Source organism: Dendrobates tinctorius, unplaced genomic scaffold (genome assembly GCF_039654945.1).
Source record: "Dendrobates tinctorius isolate UK_male_01 unplaced genomic scaffold, ASM3965494v1 ptg000057l, whole genome shotgun sequence".
NCBI lineage: Eukaryota > Metazoa > Chordata > Amphibia > Anura > Dendrobatidae > Dendrobates > Dendrobates tinctorius.
The window spans coordinates 18,002,748-18,020,775 of record NW_027361725.1 but is presented as its reverse complement, the minus strand read 5'-3'; the positions used below and the strand labels follow the sequence as shown (position 1 = coordinate 18,020,775).

The following is an 18,028-nucleotide window of genomic DNA, read 5'->3' as shown; positions in this document are numbered from 1 at the left end:
TACATCAACTCTGCTTTGTTCAACTATCTCCAAGTCCGCAGTCTTCCGTCTGAGAACAGTGCGACTGACCTTCCTTCCTGGAGTCACAGTAGCTACCATCCCCATTCCGTGGAAGGTCCCCTTCCCATCTAACGTGATGATATTATGATCGATGTTGTCCGCAGCGAACAGCAGTGCCGTATCCAGTCTGTCTATGGTACAACCGAGTACATCCTGGCCAACAGAAGCGGCAGCGTTTTCCTCAAATCACTGAACTTCCGAATATACTGAACAATATCCCATGGCTGAGAGACTGTCTAGAAGAAATCGAGACCTGAAATGATGATGGAGCTGGACTGCTAACCAAAGCTGCAATGGAGCTACTACAGCCCTGGGACATACAGCCTGAACAACTGATTGTCCAATGCTTACGACCTTCCTGTGAATGTCCTTTCCAACGAAGAGGGTTTCAAGCAAGCAAAGCAAACTCAGGGGGAGATAATCTAAGGCAGACTGACATTCAAGCGAAGAAGTCTTCGGATATTCATCGGTTGAAGATGGGATCTTAGACTTGATATCGCTCTTGATTAGTTTGGCCGCAGTCTCTATGATGGCTCTCTTCTGGGCTTCTTCATCCGTTTCCTGACTATGGAAAGAGTCCCTCAGGATTATTCTGGTCTTTTCACGGAACGTTACAATGTTAGGCAACCCTTCACACTCTGCTATGAATAGCGAATCGCCATACCTCTCCTCCAGCCTATACCTCAGCCATTTATTACTATAGGCAGCACTGTCTCCTTCTACAAGATACTCCGTCATTTTCTTTGCAAGATCTGTGACAGTTAGTTGCTCTTCATCGTTGTCCTCGAGAAATGCACACATTCTCAAGAACGCCTGCTCTTGGTCCATGTTCATCGGCCTCCCTACCTTCCGCAGTTTCTTTGTAGTAGATCCACCACCATGACGCATAGGAATTCCGTAATTTGTCCGAAAGTTAATGTCACATGAACGATGATACAGTCTGCAGCATGTAAGTTCTTCCCAAAGTACGCAATTCTCCCTTGAATGGTGATTGCCCAGTCATAATTACGCTGTTTGCAATGTGACAAGATGGACCTTACAAATCCATCAGTTTTAACAAAGCTTTAGTCATCGAAATCACTACTAGATCTTGTCTTCACCACTTCATGTCCACAGAACAAACACTGCGTCGTGCTATCATAGGATCCAGTAGACACCCGTGTACCTCTCTTGGCAGGTGAACGATGAACGGAAGAAGCTTTCTTATGCAAGTCTATTTGCTTCTTGTTTATGTAGTTCATACAACATCTCTTGTGCACCACTGCTCCAGCAGCTACCACAGTGCTAACGCCCCTCTCAATACTGGCTTTATTGATCCCTTCAGCTCCTTTCGCACCAATCACCACTCTTTCTCCGTCATCTTCTACTTCATGGCTGCATAAGGGGCAAGTTTCATGACTTTCCATCATTCTCAGCTCTGTAAAAGAAGATAAATAAATCATTAAATAATAAATATAATAATAGTAGTAATTGTAAAAGAAATATGATAGACACTAAAAGGCGAGTCGCATTTAACATTTTACAGCTTTGGCGGCCATATTCTTTGACGTCACATTTGAACCCTTTGTGGTAACCCTATCTTGGTAAACTTTTAGTATGTTTTTCCCTACATGTAATACTACAAAAAAAACAATAAAATGCTTTCTTGGAATTTGTTCAGGGTAAAGGATTTTTTTTTGTATTTTGACTGGACTACTAGACCTCCAGCTAAATGCACTTCAGGGTGCAGCAGGCCCATGTGGTTAAGATGGCAGTAACACAGGTGCAAAAATACTGATGAGACAGCCCCTCACTACCTACCAATCTATGGAGGGGGTGGCTGCTTAGTATATGATTGCACAGTGAGGACTTGTATGTAGCACTGTTCACACAGTGGAGACGCACAGCATCAAGGTTACCAGCCTATTAGTGACGCCCTTCTATTAGGTCAGGCGGGCTGCCCAGCGCTATTAAGATGCATACCATGTGAACAGGCACCACAGTTTACAAGACAATGGGCCTAGCGGCACCATGATATTAAAGTGCAAAAAATACCAAAGGGGCGCCATGTAATCATGCCCAAAATAAATCTATACTCACCATCTCAGATATGTATTAGCTGGCTGGTCCACATGAATGCTACGGGTAGAGCTAAATCCAAATGGGAAATAATTTGATTTTTCCATCCTCAAATGAAACAGCCAAATGTTAGTTGTTCATTAAGCCTGACTCCATTATAAAGATCCACAGGGTCTCCTTTTGCAAAATGATGTGATCCCAATTCCCCTGCCTCCCATTTTGCCTGACTACTTCCAGCTCACAAAAGGATAGGACATCCCCATTTCCCTGGTGACATTCACAGATATGGCGGGCTACTAGGGTATCCCTCTCATTCCTAATGTCCCCTAGATGTTCACCAATTCTCCTTAGTTCCCTTCTGGTTTTGCCGATAAAGTTTTTTGGACAGGGCCAAGTGATCATATATACCACCCCTGTGGTTTTGCGGTTTGCAAAATCCCTAGAAAAATACTGTTTTCCAGTGGCGGCACTAGAGAATCTCTTACAAGGGACCACCAGTTTGCAAAAAATACAATTCCCGCATCTAAACATCCCACAAGTCCTTCTGTCAAGTCAGGTACCTTCTGGCCTAGGTCTGATACAATGACATTGTACCAGTTGTTCTCTAATGGAACGTCCTTTACGGAATGTTATTTGGAAGTTTATTCAGAATTATCTTCTACCCAGTTAATTCTTTTCTTTTTCATTAGGTCTATGACATCACACAAATAAAAACAGACTAGCTGAGCCTTTCTAAGGCTACTTTCACACATCAGGTTTTCGGCGTCAGGCGCGATCCGGCGTCGTGCCGGAACGCCGGATCTGGCAAATGTTTTGTAAAACCGGATGTGACGGATCCGGTTTTCTGCCGGATCCGTCTTTTTCTTGACAGACAAAACCGGATCCGTCTCATCCGGTTCATCCGTTTTTCTATCCGTTTTTCGACGGATTACGCCGGATCCGGGTTTTAAAATTGACCCTTGTGGCCTTCCGAACGGGATTGGCTACTGGAAAACTATATATAGCATGTTCCTACAGCCTTTCTTTGACAGGTTGTAGAGGAGAAAGTGCAGGTTGGAGAGAAGAGCAAGTTACTGGCGAAGATGGATGTTGTCATTGGAAATATTTTGAAGAATTTGGCGGATTTTATAGCGGAGGCGAATCGTTTGAGGGTGATTGTTCTGGAGAAGGAGAGAGCGAGACAGCAGCGCATCAGGCATCGTAGACGACGTTTGTGGATCCACCCCATCACAGCCAAGAGAATGACGCGTGGGGTCTATTCTACACTCTGCATGGACCTTCGACGAAACCCGGATAAATTTTTTGGATATGTTAGGATGAAAATGGAGAATTTTGATTACTTGGTGGAGCGCATTGCACACCTCATAAGAAAAGCGGACACCTATTGCCACTTCTCTGTTTCACCCGCAGAGCATCTGATGGTGACTTTAAGGTAAGCCACATTTATTGGATGTGATCGCATCAGAGCACACTTTCACTGCAATCTTGTTGGTGGTAGTTTGTATCTCCAAGTGTTATAGCTCAGTTTTGGTATGTAATGCTGTGATTTAAAACTAATTTATTGTTTTTTAATTCCCCACAGATTTCTTGCAACTGGAGAATCCCTTTCGTCACTGCATTTCCAGTACAGACTCGGGATTTCCACCATATCTGGAATTGTGAAGTACACATGCCGTGCACTGTGGGACTCCTTAGCTGAAGAGTTTTTACCAGAGCCCACAACAGAGTGGTGGATTGAAATTGCTGACAAGTTTCAACAGATATGTCAGTTTCCCAACTGCTTGGGCGCTGTGGACGGGAAACATATCCGCATTGTAAAGCCAGCTGGATCGGGATCGGAATATTTCAATTACAAGAAATATTTTTCAATTGTCCTCATGGCCATCGCTGACGCGGAATACAAATTTATTGCGGTTGATATTGGGGCCTATGGCCGCTCCAATGACTCTCAAGTTTTCAAACTGTCTGCCATGGGGCGTAAACTGTATGGAAACACCTTCCAGTTCCCACCACCTAGACCGCTGCCGCAAACATCTGGTCAACCTATGCCATTTGTCTGTGTAGGGGATGAAGCCTTCCAGCTGTCAGAACACCTTTTGAAACCGTACTCTAGCAGAGGATTGACAAGACCAAAACACATTTTTAATTACCGCCTCACAAGAGCAAGAAGAATGGTTGAATGTACCTTTGGTATTCTGACAGCCAAATGGCGGGTCCTATTGACTGCGATCAACCTCAAGACAGAAACTGTGGACGAGGTGATCAAAGCGTGCGTGGTACTCCACAATTTTGTTATCTGCAAGGAACCCATTTCCATTGAGGACACCTCTGAAGAAACCACCTTGCAAGATTACCATGACATTACCACTAGAAGTTCTGTGACGGTTTCAGTAATGAGGGACAATTTTGCACTATACTTTATGTCACCTCAAGGCAGAGTACACTGGCAGGATGACAGAGTGTGAAAGATTTGTGCCCTAACCAAACTTGTGTACCTTCTGTACCAACAGTATATACCTTTGCCAACCAAAGTTGGCTATCTTGTCATGGTCTCTATTTTTAGCTTTAGGCCACAGGTGTGTACCTGGTTGTGTTTTATGCAAAGTATTTCACCTTTTAACAAAAGTTGTGTACATTGTTAGGAAATCACCAACAATAAACACAACTTTTTAGGTGAAATACTTTGCTTCAAACACAACCAGGAACACAACTGTGGCAAAAAGCTAAAATTTACCCACAGTTATATACCTAGTTTTGAATACCATTTCACCTTTTAAATACCCTGTATTTAACCTTTTTCGCCGCAGAAAGAAATGACAGACAACCAGTGTAAAATAATTTAACTTTTATTGAAAAATGTTTTTTTTAGTAAACTTTTTTAAAATTTTAATAAACTTGTTTAATAAAGCTTTGAAACCATAAAACTGGTCATTTTTATTTAAATACACACATTATAAATCTGTGTAGTGTGTGGTGGAAATACTGCTGGAGGGGCTGCGGGACACTTCGACACTGGGAGTGTGGAGAGAGGACTGGGATCGTGGTGGGGAAGGAACAGTTAGAGGTGAAGGTGTGGAAAAAACTACAGAATGGGTGGACATGTGGGAAGCAGAAGAGGTGGTGGGTGGTGGAGTGGAGGGTTGGGCAGGGACTGTAGGAGCAGATTATGTTGATGGCAAGTGTATGGTGAAGGAGTTTGGTACGGGGCAGGTTGCTGGAAGTGGGGAGATGTCTGGTACGGGGCAGGTTGCTGGAAGTGGGGAGATGTCTGGTACGGGGCAGGTTGCTGGAAGTGGGGAGATGTCTGGTACGGGGCAGGTTGCTGGAAGTGGGGAGATGTCTGGTACTGGGGAGGTTGCTGGTACTGGGGAGTTTGCAGGTACTGGGGAGGTTGCTGGTACTGGGGAGGTTGCTGGTACTGGGGAGGTTGCTGGTACTGGGGAGGTTGCTGGTACTGGGGAGGTTGCTGGTGCTGGGGAGGTTGCTGGTGCTGGGGAGGTGGATGGTGCTGGGGAGGTGGATGGTATGTAATAGGAGGGGGAGGATGGAAAGTGGCTGGAGGGGGTGTAGATGTAATAGGAGGGGGAGGATGGAAAGTGGCTGGAGGGGGTGTAGATGTAATAGGAGGGGGAGGATGGAAAGTGGCTGGAGGGGGTGCAGGTGGAGGAACTACTGTGGTGGGAGGAGGAGGTTGGGAGGTAACTTGCTGGAGAGCAGCGTGGCATGAATGCATTACATGCATCTGCTGGGCAGGAGAGAGCGTTTCCATGCGCTCCACAACAGACCTGAAAAAGGCGTGGTTTGGCGAAGATCTTGCTTCTGAATGCATGGTTTGCAGATGTGTCTTCACCTCCAGAATGCTGGAGTTGATCTGCTGATAGCCTGCGGAGATTTGCTCTGACAAGACTTTTAGACAGTTCTGGAAAGATGCATTCAGATGCAAGAACTCTGGCGCATAAGTCTTTTCCTGACCCCTCTGCCGCTGCCGCCCAGTACCCGCAGGTGTACTAGAGGGTGGGGTAAAGGGAAAGCGATCTCCTCACCAGCAGCTTCATGTAATGTAGGCGGCCACGATGCTCCTATGCTGGTGGTTGGGACAGATGGGTCGAATGTGTGGGAAGGCTGGGAAGGTGCAGATGTACCGGGGCGGTCGAAGTGTCCCTCGGTGCCGGTGTCCTCAGGGATCGCCTCAGAAGGGTCCAATCGTGCAGGCTCCCGAGTGCTGCTCACCGTGCTGTGGAATAAAGAGAAAAAAAAACAATTAAAATAGTGACATGGTATGGCCCTGGCTGAAAAAAAAAGTTACATCTAAACATTTTTTTGTCACATGTGGTGTGTAATATTTACCTTCTGGTGAGCATTGTCTCCCGGAGGAACGACAGGGCTCGTGCGTACTTGTACTTGCTCCTGCGTCCTCCAGATCCACTCGGGGCCCGCATCTCTTTATTGAACTCCTTCTTGAAACGATCCCTCACAGACCGCCACCGCTTCACAATTCTCTCCCCTGAAACGAGAAAGGACAAAGTGGTTAGTATACAACATCAGTGTTTCCCAAACTCCAGTCCTCATGGTCCCCAGGGGTCATGTTTTCAGGATTTCCAAAGTAAATAGAAATCCTGAACACATGATCCGTGGGGACCACAAGGACTGGAGTTCGGGAAACACTGGTTTAAATCAAGCAACCGGTACTGTATATACTTACGCTCTTTAATCTGGGCCAGAGCTTCGAGGTCCTCCCAGCGGTCCACAAGGAGCGAACAGATTTCCTCCCAGAGTCGTCGGGTAACGATCAGGTCAGTGTGGCGGCGGTCAGCCATATTCCAGAGCGGCTCCCTTTCTCTGACGAGATCGATGAGGCGGTCCACATCAATCCCTCCATCCTCACCGTCAGAGTCGGGAGCGCGCTGTGAAGGCTGTTAAAGAAAAAGACAAAAATAACATAATTAGCCTCCACAAAAGAAATGAAATAAAAAGTGCAAAAAAAACAAAGCAAAAATATTTATACTTACACGCTGGTGACCGCCGCATTGCTGTCGCCGACGACCCTGGGAGGCACTGCGAGGACCTCTTGGCCGAGCACCAGATTGTGAAGACTAGAGAAGAAAACAAAAAATGTTATGTCTTTGGATGTAGGCATTTGTTTGCTGTGTGTGGTCTGCAGAACATTGTTTTCTATGTGTTGTGTGTAGTGTGATGTTGTGTTTCTGCGTTTGATGCAAAAAACTTACCAATTGTGAGCCCACTCCAAGTGTCTGTCCACCCCTTCCTTCTTCTTCTGGGAGCTCCTCTTCATCTTGTGATTCCTGTTTTGAAATAAAAGGCAATGAATACACATATATTACAGAGATGATGGATTTTGGAAATAAAAACTTACCGTCAAACGCTGACGATGCGAGGGAGGGCTCCCAGAAGATGTGCTGTCTTCCTCATGGCCAGACTCCATGGCTGTGGGTGGTGTTTCTGCTGCTGCCATTGCTGCTGCTGCTGCTGCTGCATCTATTGGGCGGCTGTTGAATAAAGAGAAACAAAGGGCCAATGAATATCTTGATATTCCATAGCCCTAGTTTGGAGGAATGGGGGATTTGATAATTACCGTTTCTCATCTGCTGCTGGACTCCCCTCCCGTTGTTCAGCATGCTGCTCCATTTGGGGTGGTGCTGATGGTGCTGCTGCTGCAGATGTCTGCTGCCTTCTCCTGCTCCTGGTTCTTGGCTTGGGTGGCATGTTGGGTGTGGCTGAGGGTCCCATTGTCTTGCTTTTATATATGTCCTGTGGGCAGAGCTACTGAGCATGCTCAGACCAAAGAAACCGGATCCGGCCGCCGGATCCGGCTATCGCCGGATCCGGCGCATTGCGGCGCTCATAGGCTTTCATTGTATGAAAAAGCCGGACACGCCGGATCCGGCGTGTCCGGCTTTTTCGACGGAGACAAAAAACGTTACAGTCTCCGTTTTTTCCAGACGCCGGATCGCGTCACATTGCCGGATCCGGCGAAAATCGGATGAAACGCCTGGCCATCCGGCTCGATCCGGCTCTAATGCAAGTCAATGGGGGGGAAACCGGATCCGGCATTGCATTTCGACGGATCCGGTTTTAGTCAAAAGCGCCGGATCGCGCCTGACGCCGAAAACCTGATGTGTGAAAGAGGCCTTAGCTTTGTGTAGAAACACAAAGTCTCTTTTGCCTGCATGAGTCATGATTGGAACTACAATTCTACATTACTGCAAATTCCATGGCAAGATGAAGAAGTAGAGCAAATGGGTCAGGAGTTGAAGAGTAGGTGAAACTGGGCTTCCAGGGATATACTGTAGAATTGTAGTTCTAATGATGACACATGCAGAGAAAATAGTTTTCCCGTTTCTACCTTCAGCTTAGAAGGATTCACCTTGGCAGTTATTAATTACATTATGTCATAGACCTTATGAAAACCAGAAGAATTAACTTGGGAGAAAGGCAAAATGAGCAATTGTAAGTGCACAGTGCAATGTAACATGATGACTGCAATATATTAAAAGGATAAAAACTGATGGGAGGAGGAAGGAGGAGGAGTGCTTCTTTAACTGTGCTGCTTTAAAAGGCAAGTCCAATTTACAAAAAAAAGGCAGTGAATATCTTAAAATAATAAAATAACTTCTACTCACCTGCTCTAAGCTCCTCTGGCTCCTGTGTGATTTCACTTCAATGATCTTTTCTGGGATAGGAAGCCATGAAGTCAATTACATGACTGAAGCTGCAGCTTTAATGTATTCCTAATGAGATATACACAGCACATAAATAGCATATAATGGCATCAGTAATTTTCCTGTGCCCCTCTCTGTCAGCTCATCAAGGTCCTCTTATTTGGCTCATAAAATTAATACACGCATTCCCTATTTCCTCTTTTCCCAGCAGGCATGTTTGAAGTCACATGTTTTTGCCTGAGCATGTGAATCCCTGCAAGGTATTGCCAGCAGCCTGTATGCCACATTGCTGTACAAGGAAGGAAATTTCAAAGCATCCTCACCCCTCTTCTGCCTGTGGTAGAACACTTTGTATTGAACACCGAGTAAACAAAAGGCAGCACAGTCAAACCTCTGCTGCAGCCCCACTCGCCTCGGTAACTCAGGTTATTGGCGAGATCATTTCACTCATGTACTAGACTGTCCATCTACAACATTGATCTCGACATTGGGAAACATTAGATATTAAGCGGACTATTTGATACACTGCTACTGTTAAGCCAAGGATATGGCTGCTAAGCTGCTCATCTAATATATAAAGCTCAAGTGTGTGTATGTATGTATGTCTGGGATTGGCATCCGCACCGTCGCAGCTACAGCCACAAAATTTGTCACAGTCACACGTCTGGACCCAGAGAGCATCCTAAGCTATGTTGTGAGGTGAAATTTTAACCCCGCGCTTTCCAATTCACCAAAAAATTTTGCCCCTATCTACATAACGGGGAAAAAGTGTGTATCTAGCCCCGCCCCTCATTATAATGTCATAATGGTTGCCATGGCGACGCTGATGTCATCATAGGTTGCAAGCTCCGCCGCTCATTATGATGTCATAATGGTTGACTATGGGATGGAGGATGTGTGACGGGTATATGGGCACTGGACTATGGGATGGAGGATATGTATGATGGGTATATGGGCACTGGACTATGGGATGGCAAATATGTATGATGGGTATATGGGCATGGGACTATGGGATGGAGGATGTGTGATGGGTATATGGGCACTGGACTATGGGATGGAGGATATGTATGACAGGTGTGTGAGCATGGGACTATGGGATGGAGGATGTGTGATGGGTATATGGGCACTCGACTATGGGATGACAAATATGTATGATGGGTATATGGGCATGGGACTATGGGATGGAGGATGTGTGAAGGGTATATGGGCACTCGACTATGGGATGGAGGATATGTATGATAGGTATATGGGCAAGGGCCTATGGGATCGTGGATATGTATGATGGGTATATGGGCATGGGACTATGAGATGAAGGATGTGTGATGGGTATATGGGCACTCCACTATGGGATGGCAAATATGTATGATGGGTATATGGGCATGGGACTATGGGATGGAGGATGTGTGATGGGTATATGGGACTATGGGATGGAGGATGTGTGATGGGTATATGGGCACTGGACTATGGGATGGAGAATATGTATGATGGGTATATGGGCATGGGACTATAGGATGGAGGATGTGTGATGGGTATATGGGCACTCGACTATGGGATGGAGGATAGGTATGTTGGATATATGGGCACGGGACTATGGGATGGAGGATAATTATAATTTGCTATAACTAACCACAGTTAGTTACAATGCCCGGGCAGCGGCACCCCGCCCCTCATTATGATGTCATAATGGTTGCCATGGCGACGCTGATGTCATCATAGGTTGCAAGCCCCGCCGCTCACTATGATGTCATAATGGTTGACTATGGGATGGAGGATGTGTGATGGGTATATGGGCAATGGACTATGGGATGGAGGATATGTATGATGGGTATATGGGCACGGGACTATGGGATGTAGGATGTGTGATGGGTATATGGGCATGCGGGACTATGGGATGGCAGATATGTATGATGGGTATATGGGCATGGGACTATGAGATGAAGGATGTGTGATGGGTATATGGGCACTCGACTATGGGATGGCGAATATGCATGACGGGTATATGGGCATGGGACTATGAGATGGAGGATGTGTGATGGGTTTATGGGCATGGGACTATGGGATGGAGGATGTGTGATGGGTATATGGGCACTCGACTATGAGATGGAGGATATGTATGATGGGTATATCGGCACGGGTCTATGGGATCGTGGATATGTGTGATGGGTAATAGGGCATGGGACTATGGGATGGAGGATGTGTGATGGGTATACGGGCACTCAACTATGGGATGGAGGATATGTATGATGGGTATATGGGCACGGGCCTATGGGATCGTGGATTTGTATGATGGGTATATGGGCACGGGACTATGGGATGGAGGATAATTATAATTTGCTATAACTAACCACAGTTAGTTACTATGCCTGGGCAGCGCCGGACTCTTCAGCTAGTATTTTATATATTTCTACTTATTTCTTCTGTTTAATGCTGTAATTTTGACTAACTAATTTGTAGTCCTAAAGGCTTTGTCCAACCCTTTGATAATGATAATGCCCGGGGCATGGCCTAAGCTCAGCACCATGGCGGCTGTGTGAGCTTGAAGCTCCCGTGGGACTATACAGTCAAGCGACGACAGTTATTATAAAATTGATGGAAATACGCTTAAAACGCTCCAAAAATGATAACAACCACCAGTGAGTCTTTGGAATACTTTATTTAAAGCTTGTGACATTTTTTTCTTTGTTTTTTTCTGATTGGCAGCCATAACTGACTGACAAGAATCGGTGTGGTGTGAGGTGATCCTGTCAGTGGGATGATACCAGGTGTGAAGGGATTCCCCTGGTGAAGAAAAACTTACATCAGCACTATTTATTTCACAAAGGAATCTATTTATTATATGCTGCCATTATCATTGACACCATTTGAGTAAGGACGTTTGCTGAGGGGTCAGGCACCATTTTGAAAGATTGGGGCCTCCCTGTCCGACGTTCATCTGCCTAGAAACCACCTTATTAAGTTGTGGGACACCTGTCCTGGAGCTGCTGATGCCGCTGGGGGAGCTGTTGCAGTCTTTTCAGTGAGGCCGGCGGCTCCTGAGGTGAGGAGAAGCGCTGACGTGGCTGAAAGACATAACCGGAAGTGACGCCGCCACCATTGTTCCTGTCACAGAGCGCAAATTTTACCTCGCTGAAAAAACCGGAGGGAGCTCCTGAGGTGATGAGGTATACTTGCCCTGGACTCGTTGGGACAGTGGGGGAAGCTGCCCAGCATTCTCAAGCTGCCTGGGAGTTTTTCTCAGGTAACGAAGTGGTGAGCGTCCAAACAACAAAACCGGAAGTGACGCGGCCACCATTGCTGGAAAAGGGCACGAAGTTTATTGTGCTGAAGAGAGCAGAGGTTGGAGTGTGCGAGGAGAGGTACCAGTGAGCGAGACAGAGGAAAGAAGAAGAAGAAAGATAAAGAAGATTAGAAGATAAGAAGAATAACAAGAAGTTTTTTTTTTGTGCAAAAGCAGCTATAATTTAACCTTTTAATAGTCCTATTAAGGCTCTGGTAAACAAAGACTGAACTTTCTTGCTTGGTTATAGCCAAATACTGGGCACTTTTTATCTCTTTTTCCCTTTTTTTTTTATATATATTTATCTATTTATTTTAAGGGACTCAGCATTAATTTCTTGTTTTTACATCCACAAACTGGTCCATTAATTTATTGACTTGGACATTAAACGGGGGTATTGTGCAGAGTTGCTTTATAGAGGAGAGTTCATTTCACACTTTGGGCATCATAGTATATGTCCTTATATATTTGGCTCGTGGGTAAGTCTGGCCAAGGCTATTGATGCATATGTTTGGCCTCTCACTTCATATGCTGCCGGAAGTACCTTTAAGATAACTACAATACTATATATGCTCGCAATTTGTTGTCTCTCTCTTTTCTTGACTAACATATCACTAAAGAACAGTCACCTGGCTGATAAACATTGGATGTAATTATATGCTTAAGTAAATTATTTTGTCATTGAGTTTTATAGATTATAAACTGCTTATAGAAATCTCATCCTAGACTCAGTTACTCAGTTAACTCTTTTTTGCAATTACATATATATATTGGGTGATAATTCTGTTTACAGAAATCTCATCTTAGAGAGATAAATTGCTAAAAGTGTTAATCATTTAATATTTTTTAGTCTCTGGAGAGTTGCTCAGCTTTTTGCAATAACATTTACATATTGTGTGTCAACCCTTTTATACAATTCATTATATAAATTTCACCTCAGTGAGATAAATTGTTGGAAGAGTTGACCATCTCACAAGGCTTGAGGAAATCTTGTTGAGTCATATCACTCAATGCTCTATTTATTCCATACCATAAGTTAGTTTTAGTCTTCCTGTCATACTATTGATTAGTGCATAACAGTCCTCATACTTTACGCTAATACGGTGTGGGAAGTTCTTTTCCTTAGCTATAATTTTTAACTTTATTTTGCTCACTGTACTTGCCATTTCTCAACATGGCCTCAGGTAATGCTAGATTCAAATCTTCAACTACTAAAATCCCAAAAACTTGGAGTTCTCCGCAAACTAGGCCAACAGCTGACCTATCTAATTTGGTCAGTCCAATTAAGTCTAGGTCCCCCATTAAAAGGGGAGATGGTAAACAAGTTCCATTGGCGGGTGCCTCCACTGCATGCCATGGTAAAGAGTCTAAGGGGAAACAGACACAGAGAGAGCTTCTTTCTGAGTTTCAAAATCTTTCACCAAAGTTATCTCAAACCCCTGAGGTCCATGGGGGGAACTCCACATGGATTTGTCACACTCCCATAAGAGGAAGAATTTGGAGGGGGGTAAACATGACAAAGGTGCTACTAATCCGGATTCCGATAGCACGTCAAGCGAATTCTCTCTAACTTGCAGTCCGGTAATGCCTCTCCCTAAAAAGGGATGTTCCGTGGCCACATGCCTTGATATCCAAACTCTCGACATGGTCAACTACTAGAGGTTTCTTAATTCGAATAAGCCAGTATCTGAGGGGATTTTGGCGAATTTCTGTAAGTCCCTTAAAGACACTATCGCTGACGGATTCGAATCACAAAAGACTCTGATTCGGGACGTATGTGATAAGTTTACTAGTAGATTTGAAATTAATGAAAGCAGGATATCGCAATTCGAAGACAGGACGGAGACCCTTGAGCGACAGAATCTGTCCTTGAATTAGGAAATCTGCTTTATAAAATCTAAGCTGACGGACTTGGAGGACAGAAGCCGTCGTAATAATCTTACATTTCGGGGGATTCCGGAGTCTGTTGCCCAGGGGGATCGCTCAGGATATGTTAAGTCCGTCTTCAAGAAAGCAATCCCCTCACTCTCTGACATCCACTTAACAATAGACCGCATGCATAGGCTGCCTCGGCCGAGGGACATCCCTCAGGATAAGCCGAGGGATACTATCTTGTGGCTATTGTTCTTGGAAACTAAAGAAAAACTCTTAAAACTGGTTAGTGATAGAGGGACACTCCCAACCCCCTTTGAGCATATCAAGGTTTTTGCAGACTTTTCCAGCAATACGGTGGAAGCAAAAAAAAGCTTCAGAGAGGTTACAATTAAGCTACGAGACCTGGATATCGCTTAGGCTATGTGCACACGTAGATTTTCATCCTGCGGATTTTTCCGCACAGATTTTAAGAAATCCGCAGGTCAAATGACCTGCAGTTTTCCTGCGGATTTCTTCCTTTTTTATTGCGGTTTTCCAGCGGTTTTTGTGCGGTTTTCCACTGCGGTTTTCCCCCTGCGGATTTGGAGAATGGAGCAGGTGTAAAACCGCACAAAGGAAGTGACATGCTGCTTTTTTTGGACCGCACAAAAACCACACAGAAAAAACCGCAGCGTGTGCATAGCGTTTTTTTTCATTGATTTACATTGTACTGTAAATCACAGTGCAGATCTGCAGCCTTTCTCCTCGGAAAAATCTGCTGCGGATCCACAGGAAATCTGCATCGTGTGCACATAGCATTATAGATGGGGTTTCCACACAAGGCTCATAGTGTGGTACAAGGGGAAAAACATTTCCTTGTTGAATGTTGAAGAAGGTAAAGACTTTCTTGCTCATGTTCAAAGGAGCTGAAAGACAAAGGATGAACTAGGTAGATAAATTCCATTTTAAGAATTATAACTAAGTTGATGTTTCTGTTTAAATGGAGCTAAAATCATATTGGCCCCACAGGTTTTTTTGCCACTTCGATTTTACCCCAACTCTAGGTTAGAAACCGGGACTGGTTTCTACCAGGAGTTCTTCATCGTTTGTATCTTATTTGTTTATTTTTGGTGTTTGCATAAGTTTTTCTTAGACTTCAAGTTTAGATAGAATAATTTAAAAGGACATAAAAATTTTATTCTATAATGTTAGAGGATTGAACAGTAGAGTTGAGCGAAACGGGTCGGTCAATTTCAAAAGTCGGGTTTCATGAAACGAAACCTGACCATAGCGTGAGGTCGGCCTCGAGGTCAGCGACCAGAGCGTCAAAGTCGCATTTCAAAAGATGCTTCCAGCACCCTTTTTCAGCCAATGATGGAGGACGCACACTGTGGGCAACGCATGACATAGGCAGCGGTCACCACCATCTTTGAGAAGGGCATGCAAGTGATTGGCTTGCTTTGTGTGACCTCACAGGGGCTATAAAAGGGCGTGCACGCCGACCGCCATCTTACTTCTGATCTCAGAATAGGGAGAGCTGCTGCTGCTGCTGATTCTGTAGGGAGAGCGTTAGGCAGGGAAGAAGATACAAAAAACTGCTTCTGCTGCTAGCGATTTTGCCTGTACAACACACCAGTTAGTGTGCAGTGCAAGGGGAGGCTATATTTTGGTGCATCAGCTCTGTTGGTTATTAGGCTGCCTTATAAGGCTCCCTGATAGCTGCATTGCTGTTTTCACACTGCTGTGCAAACTGCTTTTTTAAAAGCAAAAATACTTTTCATCCTCTTTTTTGCCCAGTTACCAAGCGTTCATTTTTCCACACTTTTGTGTCCAGCAGTCCTGCTTATTAGGCTGCCTGCTGCCATACTTGGGACTGAGAGCATCATTGTCAGCTTGCTAAAATCTCTAGGGAGATTCAATTTCTCCCCAGTCCTATATAGACATTTTATACACCATCCAATTTCAGCCTGTTATATTGAAGTGTAATCTACACTGGGTCTGAGATAATAGTTCAGTGTCCTCAAGTCTGTAGGGAGATTCAAACTCTCCCCAGTCCTATATACACATTTTATACACCATCCAATTTCAGCCTGTTATATTGAGGTGTAATCTACATTGGGCCTGAGATAATAGTTGTGTCCTCAAGTCTGTAGGGAGATTCAAATTCTCCCCAGTCCTATATAGACATTTTATACACCATCGAATTTCAGTCTGTTATATTGAGGTGTAATCTACACTGGGCCTGAGATAATAGTTCAGTGTCCTCAAGTCTGTAGAGAGATTCAAATTTTCCCCAGTCCTATATAGACATTTTATACACCATCCAATTTAAGCCTGTTATATTGAGGTGTAATCTACACTGAGCCTGAGATAATAGTTCAGTGTCCTCAAGTCTGTAGGGAGATTCAAATTCTCCCCAATCCTATATAGACATTTTTTACACCATCCAATTTCAGCCTGTTATATTGAGGTGTAATCTACACTGAGCCTGAGATAATAGTTCAGTGTCCTCAAGTCTGTAGGGAGATTCAAATTCTCCCCAGTCCTATATAGACATTTTATACACCATCCAATTTCAGCCTGTTATATTGAGGTGTAATCTACACTGAGCATGAGATAATAGTTCAGTGTCCTCAAGTCTGTAGGGAGATTCAAATTCTCCCCAGTCCTATATAGACATTTTTTACACCATCCAATTTCAGCCTGTTATATTGAGGTGTAATCTACACTGGGCCTGAGATAATAGTTCAGTGTCCTCAAGTCTGTAGGGAGACTCGAATTCTCCCCAGTCCTATTTAGACATTTTTTACACCATCCAATTTCAGCCTGTTATATGGTGTAATCTACACTGGGCCTGAGATAATAGTTCAGTGTCCTCAAGTCTGTAGGGAGATTCAAATTCTCCCCAGTCCTATACAGTTTATACTCCATCCAATTTCAGCCTGTTATATTGAGGTGTAATCTACACTGGGCCTGAGATAATAGTTCAGTGTCCTCAAGTCTGTAGGGAGATTCAAATTCTCCCCAGTCCTATATAGACATTTTATACACCATCCAATTTCAGCCTGTTATATTGAGGTGTAATCTACACTGAGCCTGAGATAATAGTTCAGTGTCCTCAAGTCTGTAGGGAGATTCAAATTCTCCCCAGTCCTATATAGACATTTTTTACACCATCCAATTTCAGCCTGTTATATTGAGGTGTAATCTACACTGAGCCTGAGATAATAGTTCAGTGTCCTCAAGTCTGTAGGGAGATTAAAATTCTCCCCAGTCCTATATAGACATTTTATACACCATCCAATTTCAGCCTGTTATATTGAGGTGTAATCTACACTGTGCCTGAGATAATAGTTCAGTGTCCTCAAGTCTGTAGGGAGATTCAAATTCTCCCCAGTCCTATATAGACATTTTTTACACCATCCAATTTCAGCCTGTTATATTGAGGTGTAATCTACACTGGGCCTGAGATATTAGTTCAGCGTCCTCAAGTCTGTAGGGAGATTCAAATTCTCCCCAATACTATATACACCTTGTAACTTGTTTTAACGTACCATATTGCTGGTGGTATTTTGGGTACATTTTCCCAAAAATGAGGAAGTGTGTTGGAAGAGGCCGTGGAAGTGGGTGGGGGTTGCCAGCTGGTAATGATGATGTTGGTGGTGGATCTGCTGGTAGTGGCAAAAGCACAATAGCACCTAATGCAGGAGGTGTTGTATCATCATCTGGCTCCACAAGGCCTCGAAGGCTCCCTTTTCTGGGAGTAGGTAAACCGCTTTTAAAGCCGGAGCTTCAGGAACAAGTTTGGCTTACATTGCTGACACAGTCTCCAGCTCTATCGCCTCCTCTTCTAAACTTTCAAAAAATAAAAGCACTGAGTTGTCAATGGACGCTCATGGTCAGGAACCACACCTTTCCTTGTGTCCTTCACCCCTATCAAAAGTAAAGGATGCGGCAGGCCACACTACAGATTACTCCATGGAGCTCTTTTCACATACCATGCCTGGGTTATCAAGTGAAATCGTGAATTACCCAGTCCAAGAAGAATCTGACATGGAGTGCACTGATGCACAGCCACTGCTAGATTTATCTGCTGCTA

The 18,028-nt window shown here is 44.4% G+C and overlaps 1 long non-coding RNA gene across 1 annotated transcript in view; it reads right to left on the bottom strand.

Moving 5' to 3' along the window:
• The window catches only part of LOC141092034 (uncharacterized), a 38,882-nt gene extending 29,703 nt beyond the window's left edge, over positions 1 to 9,179 (bottom strand). Inside the window, exons 1-2 of the long non-coding RNA XR_012232661.1 lie at positions 9,122 to 9,179; positions 8,760 to 8,867 (exon numbers count right to left, since the gene is read on the bottom strand). This is a non-coding gene — a long non-coding RNA (uncharacterized lncRNA). The remainder of the gene's footprint in view (positions 1 to 8,759; positions 8,868 to 9,121) is intronic.
• Positions 9,180 to 18,028: the final 8,849 nt, after the last annotated feature.